The sequence below is a fragment of the Lathyrus oleraceus genome, chromosome 7, assembly GCF_024323335.1.
Source record: "Lathyrus oleraceus cultivar Zhongwan6 chromosome 7, CAAS_Psat_ZW6_1.0, whole genome shotgun sequence".
Classification (NCBI taxonomy): domain Eukaryota; kingdom Viridiplantae; phylum Streptophyta; class Magnoliopsida; order Fabales; family Fabaceae; genus Lathyrus; species Lathyrus oleraceus.
In genome coordinates, this window is record NC_066585.1 from 513830975 (window position 1) to 513844289 (window position 13315).

The 13315-nt window shown below is 35.5% G+C and overlaps 1 long non-coding RNA gene and 1 other non-coding gene across 2 annotated transcripts; one reads left to right on the forward strand and one right to left on the reverse strand.

Moving 5' to 3' along the window:
- Window positions 1-432: 432 nt before the first annotated feature.
- Window positions 433-539, forward strand: LOC127108537 (small nucleolar RNA R71). Its single transcript, XR_007796069.1, has one exon. It is a non-coding gene; the product is annotated as a small nucleolar RNA R71 (small nucleolar RNA).
- A 3252-nt stretch (window positions 540-3791) lies between these two features.
- LOC127103244 (uncharacterized) lies at window positions 3792-12431 on the reverse strand. The gene is made up of 2 exons (XR_007794759.1): window positions 12103-12431; window positions 3792-4001 (listed from the first exon to the last, which is right to left on the reverse strand). It is a non-coding gene; the product is annotated as an uncharacterized LOC127103244 (long non-coding RNA).
- Between the last annotated feature and the right edge of the window lie 884 nt (window positions 12432-13315).

Below are 13315 nucleotides of genomic sequence, written 5' to 3' on the forward strand. Positions count from 1 at the left end.
CATCCAGGGTTATAGGTATTCGAGTATGGGTTCCCTTGGGTGTAGTTCACTTGCTCAGAGTGGGTTTCGTTTAACAGACTGCATTCTGCAGATTGGTGTCCTTTGTTTCCACATATCTCACAATCCGACGAAACTGCGACTACAGTATTCAGGTTTATGCACATATGCTCAACCTTAAGGGCTAATGCGTCCATTTTAGCTTGCATCATTTCTATAGAGCTTAGTTCATGCACTCCTCCTTGGGCTTCCTTCTTCTCAACTATCGCTCGTTCGACTCCCCATGATTGATGGTTTTGAGCCATATCTTTGATGAGGGCACTAACTTCAGGATAAGGTTTGTTCATCAGAGCACCGCTTGCGGCAGTGTCAATGGTCATCTTCGTGTTATAGTGAAGTCCATTATAGAAGGTTTGAATGATTAACCAATTTTCTAAACCATGATGTGGGCATGCTCGTAACAACTCTTTATATCTCTCCCAAGCTTCGAACAGCGATTCTCCTTGGTTTTGGGTAAATCTAGTTATATGATTTCGAAGAACGGCGGTCTTACTCGGGGGAAAGTATCTAGTAAGAAAAACTCTTCTAAGGTTATCCCAAGTCGTAATGGAATTGGATGGAAGGGAATCTAACCATGATAGGGCTTTATCTCTGAGGGAAAGAGGGAATAATCTTAAATGTATTGCCTCAGGAGAAGCTCCATTGGTTTTAAAAGTGTCTGCTAATTGAAGAAATATTTTTAAATGTTGATTTGGGTTCTCAGTAGCGAGACCTGCGAATTGTCTCTGTTGCACTAGTTGCAACAGGGATGGTTTAAGTTAAAAATTATTAGCTGGGATGGTTGGGTTTACTATACTAGAACTAGGTTCTTCATTTGATGGTTGAGCAAAATCTTTAAGAGGTCTTTGGTTTTGATCTTCGGCCATAGCTCTCTTAATTCTATGAAAGAATAAACGTGCGCAAGCGTAACGTTCAGGTTCCGCCAGAGGATATACTAAGCTTAAACTTCCGGTGCTGCGAGTTCTTTGCATTGACCGGCGGGAAATAACCTAAGTCTAAACGATATAACAACAGGAAAATGAAATTTGACGAAATTGGTCCCCGGCAACAGCGCCAAAAACTTGATGCGTGTTTTTCGCAAGTATACGAACGCGTCAGAGTAATATAAAAGATTGTCGAATCCACAGAGACCAAGTGTCAATCTATCGTTATCTATTGTTATGGTGTTTATCAAAGGCAATTAAAATAGGTGTTTTTAGAGTGTGCAATGAAAAGTAAAGTATTGAATAAAGTTTAATTAATAAAGACAGGGTCGAATGTAATTCACATAATCAATTAATAATCCAAGTACTTGCTGATAGAACTACTTATGGGCAATGTTTCCTACTTTGAAAAGAACTAATTTAACGGGAACTGTCGCTTTCGCGTATTCAGAACCGAGTTGTACTCCTTAATCAAACCCTCTTATTGTCACTTATAAAAAGGCGCGCATTGCGTTAGAGTAGTAAACCTATTTTTAAGAAATATAGTATCTTGACTAAGTTGAAAAGTATTTTAACCTGGATTTCTTAACCGAAAGAGGTTCTCACGAACCAGACTCTAAAATTATAAACGCGTCCGAAAATAGTTTTAAAATTTTTTTTCTTCTTAAATTAAGACTCCTAATGAACTAAACAAAGCGCTTTCGCTGTTTTTGAAATAGTTAAAAACAATTAAGTTTAAATAGACATTGGACGACTTTCGATCTTACCCAACGGAATTGAAGTACGGGAAAACTTAAGTTGAAAGTTAAAATAGCCCTTAAGTGTTTCTACGAACAATTGTACGGATTATCGGTTCAATTACGATCCTTACATTCTAACCTTATAGATTTAGTTAGACATGGTAAAGTAAAAGTGCATTAATTTAAATAAAAGTAGTGCGAGTGCGGAATTTAAATAAAAGTAGTGCGAGTGCGGAAAATAAATAAAAGTAGTGCGAGTGCGGGAAATAAACAAAAGTAGTGCGAGTGCGGGAAAATAAACAAAAGTAAAGCGAGTGCGGGAAATAAATAAAGTAAAGAGAGTGCGGGAAATAAATAAAGTAAAACGAGTGTGAGGAAATAAATAAAGTAAAGCAAGTGCGAGGAAATAAATAAAGTAAAGGCAAAGTAATAAAAACCTGCTCCAATCGGAGGGTTGAGTAAATTGCAAAGCGGAAATGAAAATGGCGGCAGGATTAACTTCCTTCCAAAGTGCTCCAAACTCGATTACAGACTCGATCACAGACTCGATTACACAATTGTGGTAACACCCCAATGCGAAGCGATTACCACTTTAAAATACTGAATATATGCCTAAGTGAAACAAAGTTGCTCTGAGTTTCCCTCTGTTCTAAGTTTGGATGATTGAAAAAGTGATTTCGAGTTTCTATTTATAAGCAAGTAAAAAGATGGAAATGACAAGGATGCCCTTAAACTTGAAAATGGGAGGGAAAACTTTTCCTGTTGTGGCGCCCGCCACAAGGCCATGGCGCCCGCCACAAGGCCAATCTGAGGCGCCTTAGTGGAAGTAGTGGGGAACGTGGAAGTTGAGGGGGGTTGAGCTTGGACATGTCATGGCAGGGTCTATGGCGCCAACCATGGTGGAAGCCACAAATACAAAATGCTGAATTTTAGGGGTTTTAGCTCTTTTTCGCTCCTTTTCTCGATCGGGGCTCCGATTAAAGTAAAAACCTGAAAACAAAGAAAAACATAGTGATAACACAACAAAATAACAATAAAACAACTGGAATGCATGTGAAATCGGAGTCAAAAATACGGTAAATTTCAGTGTTATTAGTTAGATAAACAATGAACATATAAATACAAAAGTAAAACACCAACAAATAGGTGCTTGATGATCCCTGCAAAGGATAAACCCAAATATGAAAGGGGGAGGACTAAGATGTGACCTTCTTTGTATGCAAGGATGAAAATGAATGTGGGATCTTAGGGTTAAAAATTAGGGTATGACAGTTCACTATCATTCATTCATCCAAGTTCTTTTGAGTCCAATTGGTGGCATTGAATTGGGCAGTTGGTCAATTTGAATTCTATGTGGTTCATGTTGTTGTTTGAACATTCATTTTTAACCAAAGAGGTCTATTCCAATTCATTAGTCCCATTGTTCATATACATTGCAAGATTACATTATCTTTTTGCATAAGTTGACTTTTGGTCAACCGCTTGACCAAAGTCAACTTATCATATTATCATCCGTAGGTCCCTAATATTCTTGTTATCCATCATCTATACTAGGCCGTCCAAAAAAACCTAAGATAGTGTTGATTTCAAAATACACACCATGACTCATTTTTAAACCAAGTCTTTGTCCAACCATAATCCATGTAACCAATGTTCATTACCATGACCATTTCCAAGTCAATTCCATATAATCCATAACCATGATTCATGTCCATTTTAAATCATGATGCTTCTTTTTTTTTAATTCAAACCATAATGACATGTTTCCATTTTAAGCCATTTTTAAACCATGCCATGTCAATTTGCAAACCTTTTCATGTCATTACACCATTCAAACTCCCATAAATAATTTTCAATCATTTTCCTTCAACAATTGATTCCAATTCATTTCTACAATCAATTTCATTACAACATAAGCCACGCATGTTCAAATCCCAAATACATAAGCCATACATGTTCAATTCCCAAATACATTCATCTTCATTCAATTCCATGTACACAACCACAAACCAACTTTCAAATTTCAAACCAATTCACATATTTCAATCCAAAATTTACAAAATTCACAACATAATCCATATTCAACCATCCATTATTTCATTGCAACATTCAACCTTTGATTACAAATTACAATGTTCAAGCCAATACAATTTCAATTACAAAAATTACAAATTCAACTAATACACAATTTAATTTCCAAATATTCCAATTTAATTTCCAAGCATTCCAATTTCACATTTCCAAGCATGGCTTATGATCATATTCTAAGCAATTTATTTACCTGCAAAAGAAATCCAATTGCAGTCATTAACAGAGCCTTGCATTTTCAACAACCATTTTCGATTCACAAGCCAAACTCCACTTAATAGAGGACTTTTTTCCTGTCCTGCCCCTTTCCTGAATTTTTTTTCCCAATATGCCCCACTTTGAAAAAAAATCCCAATCTACCCCTTTTTTGTTCTTGAACTCGTCACTCCAATGGACGAGGGCCTGAAGGCCCAATTCGTGTAGTAAGGGCTCGGCCATTGAATGGCCGAGGGCATGAAGAAGCAATTTTTTTTATTTTTTAATATTTTAAATACTTTATTAAATAGTAATAATAATTAATATAATTGATTTTTAATTATTAATTCTATATTTAATTAATATAATTGATTTATTTAAAAATAATAATAATTTTTTTATAAAAATATTTAAAATAAAATGTAAATAATAATAGTTTTTCATGATAATAAAAAAACATTATTATTATTTTTAAAATATTAATAATAAAAATGATTAATTTTTAGAATATTAATAATAGAAATAATTTGTTTTTTTAAGAATTACAATGGAAGAAATACATTTTATTGATATAATGGAAGCAATACATTTTATTTATAGTGACCGCCTGTTCCACATCTTGTGCCAACTTTTTTGCGTTTTCCCTTGCCCAAGTCTTCTTGTCTTTGTCTTGCGGGAGACGGAGATGAGTCGGAAGACAATTCATCAAGGGTGTCTTGTTGTTGATGTTGTTGACTTTGATGTTGTTGTGATGTGTTTGGAAGCATATCCATAACGTCGAGTTCTTGAACGCCAAAAGAAGGCATACTCAATAAATGGTCATCGGTGAGGTCAAAGTTGGGTAGTGAATGTGTGGTTTGTGTGTAGGTTTCGGGTCGGGTGTGTTGGATAGGAGGATAATACACATCATCAGGGTTGTATGTGGGAGTGGGATGTGCGTATGTGATGTTAGAAGGTTGGGGTTGAGAATGAGGGTTTGAGTATTCAAAGTTGGGTTGAGGAATTGGAGTGTATTGTATGGGTGGGCGTAGGTTGGTTTGTTGTTGATATTGTTGGTTGTAAAAGTAGTTTTTTTGAGGGAATGGAGTTTGAGGATTATGGTGTTGGGTTGAGGTGGAATAATTGGTGTGTTGTTGGATGGTCTGGATGTGTTGGTATGTTTGTTGAGCTGAGGATGATGGTTGGTTATGTTGTTGTGGGGGTGATGTTGTGTGTTGGGTTGAAGAAGCTACACGCTGACGGGGATCATTCAAAAATTGTGTCTGAGCAACGTGCATAAAAGGAATTGATAAAAACCAATTCATGTATTCTCTACCCGACTTAGACTCACCAATTACCGAGTTTCCTTGTAACACCAAATGCCTTCTTCTTTTCCATTCTTTCAGCTCTTCTTTATTTAAATCTTGCCAATGCGTGTCCCAAGCTTGGACCATAGTCATGTTATGGTGTTCACTTAGACATCTTAGCGGAGATGGTATTTGTTGTTCAAATCCAAATTGGAGTTTGACTCGATCCGTCTGATGCATCTCAACGGTATAGAAACATATGATATATGTTGTTGCACTCCAGACTCGACTGTCATTATAATCAGACACTGGATATTGTATGTACGGCCTCCAAATAAATTGTTAAAAGAAATATAACTATTAGAATGTATAAAATAAATTTAAATAAGTTTAAAATTATAATTAATATTAGAATGTATAAAATAAATTTAAATAAGTTTAATATTATAATTAATATTAGAATATATAAAATAAATTTAAATAAGTTTAATATTATAATTAATATTAGAATATATAAAATAAATTTAAATAAGTTTAATATTATAATTAATATTAGAATGTATAAAATAAATTTAAATAAGTTTAATATTATAATTAATATTAGAATGTATACAATAAATTTAAATAAGTTTAATATTATAATTAATATTAGAATGTATACAATAAATTTAAATAAGTTTAATATTATAATTAATCATTCTTACATCGTTTTCTTCCATGTGTTCTATTGCAACACGGTACCCTCGTAGATGATGACGAGGATTATTTCCATAATTCATACCTCGTTTGCACCATCTTGCATATTAAAAAAAAAACGTTAAAGTGACGTATAAATAATTTTGATAAATATAAACTGCATTTAAATGAAAATCGTTACCTTAATGCATAAGGATGTGATGGAACCTCGTTACTAACCGGGGCTAACAAGGGTATGCGTGTGAATGTCCATACAGTTAGTAATACAACACATCCTCCTATGCTCTTTACTCCTTTATGGGCCGCCTTGCACATATGTCTATATAGTGTCGCCAAACAAGCAAAACCCCAACTGTATGTATTACATTTTTCAAGGTCTCCTACTAAAGGTAACCAAGAAGAATGCAACAAATTGTGACTCTTATCTGGCATTAAAAAAGTAGCAATTAAAAGTAAAATATAAATTTTTGCATGTAAAATATTTTCTGCCTCGGACGGGTTAGGGTTATTTTTGAGTTGCGTTAATACTGCTTCTAACCAAACAATTTTGACAGAAGCCTCATTTTTATCCGAGGCGGTTGGTTCGATGCCCAAATTTTCCATGTAAACGTCATTGGTTACGTTTGTTGGGCCATTGACAGCTTTTCCATGGATTCGGAGACCGAATAACATACTCACATCCTCTAGTGTGATGGTACATTCACTTGTTGGTAAATGAAATGTATGTGTCTCCGGTCTTCATCTCTCTAACAATGCCACAATGAGTTTAGAGTCTACTTTTAGACTTGCAATCTTGGCCACATTCGCAAAACCTGCTAGCTCCAAATACGGTATTATAACCGCACTTGGTTGAATATATGTATGCGAATGGACCCGAAACCTACAATCTTGCTGAAATTAAAATAAAAAACGGTAATGAATATTTGATCTGATAAAGAACGGAAATAAAAAACGGTAATAAAAAATGGTAAATTTGAAAGAGACTTACGTATTCGGCAATGTTTGCCGCCGTCCCACGGTGTGATTCGCCCATCCATAAGAAAGACATCTTGAAAGGAAGTGTAGAAATTGAAGAGAGTAAATATTTTAAGAGAGTAAGAATGTGTGAAATAGAAATTGTAGGTAGATGATGAGTAAGAAGTGTAGAGGTATGGATTATTTATAGTGGTAAAATATAATAAATTAACTGGTAAAAATTTGAATTGGGGATTTGACATTGCATTGCATGTCATGCATGCAAAAAAAATGTGTAAGGAATCCTGTAAATTGAGATTCCCACGCTGAAGTGAAAATACACTGCGCAAAAGCCTGCACTATGGCTCGTCACTTTGATGGACGAGCTATGCCTAGGTCTTTGAGGCCTCGTCCAATGGAATGGCGAGGTACTGCGTCTGCCGTGTGGGCTCGTCCAATGGAGTGACGAGTTCACTCTTTTAGGGTTTTGCCTCGTTCAATCAATGGACGAGCTAGTACATGGCAATTCCTCACGCGTTTCCCTCCTTCTCTCTCTTCCTTTTAAGTAAAAATCAGCATGTGATTTGTATACATTAATATATTCACACCAAATCAAATACACATTCATATCTCCTATAAATACCACTAACATCCTCATTTATTCTCACCAAACCAAATACACATTCATATCTCCTATAAATACAACTTACATCCTCATTTATTCTCACCAAACTAAATATACATTCATATCTCTAAACTAAATCAAATATTACACATCCATGGCTCAAAGAAATTTAATTGTTTCTATCCATTCCGAAGGGTCACTTTTCACAGGTTCAAGTGAGGGATTCTCATTTTGCAATACGAATTTAACTATGTTCAAAATCCACATCAACTCCGACTTTCATCATTTAAAAGACCGTATTGAAAAAAAGTTGCAACGTTATGTTGAAGACATCATTTATCGTCAACCATTATTTAATGGAGATGATAATACCGTCTTTTACATAATGACACCGATTGAGACCGACGAAGATGTTAGGTCGATGTTTCAATGTCATGTAACATTATCTCAATTACCAAGCATTGAGATATATGTTCATCTAGTCGATAATCTTGAAGAACAACCGAGTCAAAATGAAGATGTTGAAGAACAACCGACTCACAACGAAAATCACGGTTATCCAACGCAATCTGTACAGTCACACGACTATGGAATGAGTCAAGTCATTGACGAAGAGCCGACTCAAAATAATGAACCTTTCATACCAAATGAAGAGGTAGGCGAGAATAGTGAGGATGATCTTGAGGAGGTTCGATTTGAAGATCTATTTGGTGTTAGTCATGACGATGGCAATGAGGACATATTCGACACACCGACCGTTGCACTAAGAGCGCAACCAATTAGTTTGTACAACCCACCTGCGCACATGCAAAACATAAGTTTGGATGATGCTTAACCAATCTCCGTTTTCGACAGTTTCATACCAACTCACAATTCTGACGAAATAGAGGAGGGCATAGAGTATGAAGATAAGGAAGAGTGTGTTCTGGCGTTGCAACAATGGCATATAAAACATAGTCTAGATTTTTCTGTGGTTAAATCTGACAATGTACGTTTTGTCATCAAATGTAGAAATTCAACATGCAATTTCAAATGCAGGGTATCTTTGCGCAAGGGCAACTCAAGGTGGAGAGTTGGTAAGTCTAGTGGGCCTCATACGTGCACAACCACTTCCATGTCACAAGACCATACAAAAATCAATTCAGAAATGATTAGCAAGAGCATAATGGAGCTTGTAAATCGAGACACTTCTCTTAAGGTGAAGGTTATCATCTCTCATGTTGTTGAGAAATACATGTATATCATATCATACAAAAAGGCATGGATTGCGAAGTGTAAGGCAATTGAGTCGCTGTATGGAAATTGGGAAACATCTTATAACGATCTTCCGCAGTGGATACTGGTAATGAAAAGATATCTACCAGGTACCATTATAGAATTACAATCCTTACTTGTGATTTCAAATGATGGTTCATACTTGGGTGACCAAAGGATATTTCATCGTCTGTTTTGGGCGTTTAGACCATGTATACGTGGTTTCGCGTATTGTAAACCAATTGTGCAGGTTGATGGAACTTGGTTGTATGGCAAGTACATAGGGACTCTATTGATGGCTGTGGCACAGGATGGGAACGGGAACATATTTCCGATAGCGTTCGCATTGGTTGAAAGTGAGACAAAGGAAGCCTGGAGTTTCTTTCTTAAGAATTTGAGAATGCATGTTACTCCCCAAGCAAATCTATGCCTAATATCAGACAGACATGAATCGATAAAGAGTGCATACAACAACCCGGAAAATGGATGGCAGTTTCCTCCTTCATCACACGTCTATTGCATTAGACATATCGCGCAAAATTTCATGCGGGAGATTAAAGACAAGGATCTGCGGAAAATAGTTGTTAACATGGGTTATGCGTTAACAGAGGCAACGTTTAACTACTATCGGGGGGAAATTCGAAGAACAAACAACGATGCTTTATCATGGATAGACAACATCCCTCGCGAGAAGTGGGCTAGGGCATTTGACGGAGGGCAACGCTGGGGTCACATGACAACTAACCTAGCAGAAGCAATGAACTCGGTGCTAAAAGAAACCCGAAACCTTCCAATCAATGCATTGGTCAAATCTACGTACTATCGTTTAGGATCACTATTTGGTAGAAGAGGCCATCAGTGGACAAAAATGTTAGCCTCTGGGTAGGTTTTCACTGATAACTGCAACAAGGGGATGGCTGAGGAAGTCATCAAAGCTAACACGCACAACGTCATGCAGTTCGATCGAGAGAGATTTTATTTCATGGTCCAAGAGAAGATTAATCATAACGACGGTCGACCAACCAGAACGTTCAGTGTTGATCTGAGGAAACAACACTGTGACTGTGGGAAATTTCAGGCATTTCACTTACCTTGCTCCCATGTAATCGCAGCATGTTCGAGCATACGCCAGGACTATTCCATTCACATTTCAGACGTCTTCAAAATTCTTAACGTCTTCAAGGTCTATCAGGAGAGTTTCCTAGGACTTCCCCATGAGGAGAATTGGCCATAATATGAAGGATTTACTCTTTGCCACGACGACTCTATGAGAAGGAGGAAGAAAGGGCGCCCAAACAACACCAGGATTAGAACCGAGATGGACGACGTTGAGAAGGAAAAGAGAAGGTGTGGAATTTGCCGTGAAATAGGACACATGCGTAGGAAATGTCCTAATGTTGCAGGACCACCCCAACGACCTTCCAGATGATTATGTTGTTATTTTAAATATTCGTTCAGATGATTATGTTTTTTTATTTATTTATTAACTACTATGCACGTAATATATATAAACCATTGTGTATTTCTAATGTCTTTTGGGAACAAACAATTATGAAATACATTTGTTAATCAAAGGCTAATGGTTACAAAGTACGACCACATTAACTAAACAACAACAACCAACACAACTGGTAATTAAAAAACTAATCAACAACAACAACCAGCACAAGTGGACCTTCAACTCCTCTATTAACTTCACCACTATGTGCCGAAAACATACACTGGACATCTTCATCATTTTCTATACGATCTAGGTAATACATGTACGTACCATCGGGGCTTGCATCAGTCAACGTTATGTATGGACAACGATACTCTACTTTCCTCACCTTCATACGACGCCCGCCCAACTGTCGGAAGCCAGTGTGGATGGCTGAAATCAGTGTTCTGAAATTCCATTGCGGATCAAGGCAAACACTCATTTTTTCACCGTGTCCATAAAATACAAGACCACAAACAAACATTCTGACCTAAAGAAAGGATTTGGTGATCTGAGTTACATTTCTACAAGTTCTGCTATTTATAGAAAAATTAATACTTGAATACTCGGTCAATCATTGGCCGAGACAGTACAAACACAAAAACTTTTTGGCGGAAAAGATATCATTCCCAAAAAATTATTGACATTTTAGAGGGAAACATATCAATTTTATTATTAATATATAAGACACAAATTATTTCTATTATTAATATTCTAAAAATTAATCATTTTTATTATTAATATTTTAAAAATAATAATATCAAAAAAAAATTATTATCATGAAAAACTATTATTATTTACATTTTATTTTAAATATTTTTATAAAAAAATTATTATTATTTTTAAATAAATCAATTATATTAATTAAATATAGAATTAATAATTAAAAATCAATTATATTAATTATTATTACTATTTAATAAAGTATTTAAAATATTAAAAAAAAAATTGCTTCTTCGTGCCCTCGGTCATTCAATGGCCGAGCCCTTACTACACGAATTGGGCCTTCAGGCCCTCGTGCATTGGAGTGACGAGTTGATTAAGAAAAAGGGGTACATTGGAAAAAAAAATCAAACGGGGGCATATTGGGTTATAAATTTCAGGAAAGGGGCATTTGTAGCAAAAAGTCCTTAATAGAGTAATGAATAAGCTAATCCAACAAGCCAAATCCCAATTCACATCACAAACGATTCACAAGCCAGTTTCAATTGCCCCTACAAAATCGATTCAATTAACTTTACCCTTCCATTTAACCTTAACCTTCAAAACCAATTAACAAACAAAATTCACTAACGTTAACTAATCATTAACTTCACCCTCCAATTTAACCTTAACCTGCAAAACCAATTAACAAAACCAAAACTCTTCAACTAACAGATTCAAAACTAATTCATAACAGGGCAAATAATTAGCAGAATGATTTCAATTAGCAAACTAATCAGTCACTAACTTCATTCATAACTAACTAACTTCACAACTATAACTAACCAACTAACTAATTCACGGTGTTAAAAAATTTCAACAGAATTGGCCAAAAATGAATTAACGGAGATAAACGATCTAACAGTTTGGGATTGTATAAGCTAACTCACGATTCATTTTTCATTCTAAACGATTTCATCTTTCAAGCTCAGATTTCATTTTCTATTCCAAACTCACGATTTCATTTCATTTCTTTCAACTCTCAATTCTTAATTTCTCACAACAATTCATTGCGGAATCAACGAACAACAACGCAATAATAGCGGAGGATTTGAGAAGAAGAAGGAATCGAAACAGAGAAAGGAGAAGATAGATTTGGTACATGTTCGTGTCGAAACATCGATTCAGTGAGTTCTTGCTTCAAATTCGTTTTTGTTTCTTTCTGATTCCGTGCGCACAGAGTTGAATTAAATGTGAATGGTGAATGTTGATTCAAATTTCGGTGATTGAAGTTGATTTCAGAGCATTGTTTCTTCATCATTTTCTTCGTCTCGGTTTTGTTCTTGAGGGAGAAGAAGTGAAGTTTGGACATGATGAAGTTTTTCAGCTGTATTGCTGAGCTTTTGACATGAACACGTTTGGACTTGGACTCGTTTTTTTTTACCGTTGGGAGCTTGGTCTTGTTTGGGCTTCAAGCCCAAACATTTTGGCATACGCACACCTGTGACCATGCTTGCACCCTCCCCTCGTTCACTTTAATTAACTTAATTCCATTTAATTTATTTTAGCTTAATCAAGTTTAATTGATTTCTCTGGATTAAGTTTTTGTTTCTAGTTTTTGTTTTTTCCATATTTTGTGCATATAACAATTAATCATTTATTAGCTTAATTATTTTCCTATCATGTGATCATTAGAAATAATTAGGTTATAATTAGAAACAATTGTGATATGATTAGATAATTAGGTTTAATTAGTATTTTAATTAGATTTTGATTTTTTTAAGAATATATTCCCTAATTGATCCATTTGTGCACATTGACTTTAGTACCCCTAAGGTTTAGAATCTTGATATGCATGCTCCACTAATTTAGGGTTTGTAAGAGATCATTTGGTGTAAATTGACTGATTAACCCTTTAGGTATGTTGTGTACTTGATTCAAATGATCATGTCCATTCCCATTGGCTGTGTTGGTCAAAGTTTACTTTGATTAACCAGATCCTTTGCACCGTGCTCAATTTCCCAAGCTTGTTCAAGTGATCAAAAGACCCTTGATCACTTGATAAAGCAAGTCTCCTTATGGAAAAGGTACTGGATATACTGGATCTCAAGAGCTCAAGATAAGATTCAAATTCAAGTTCAAGACTTCATTCAATACAAATCAGTACAAGGGATACATACTGGACTGCATCTCAAGCACTACAAAGGTTCATCTTCAACACTCGTCAGTTATGATACACACAACATGTCATGAGCCTTAAGTATTAAAGAAGAAATGAGAGGGAGAATTCCTATCCTCATTTTGAATATATTTAGGTACGAGACAAATGACCCAGTTGCTCATTGTATTCACCTCTACTCATAGACTTAAGTGCA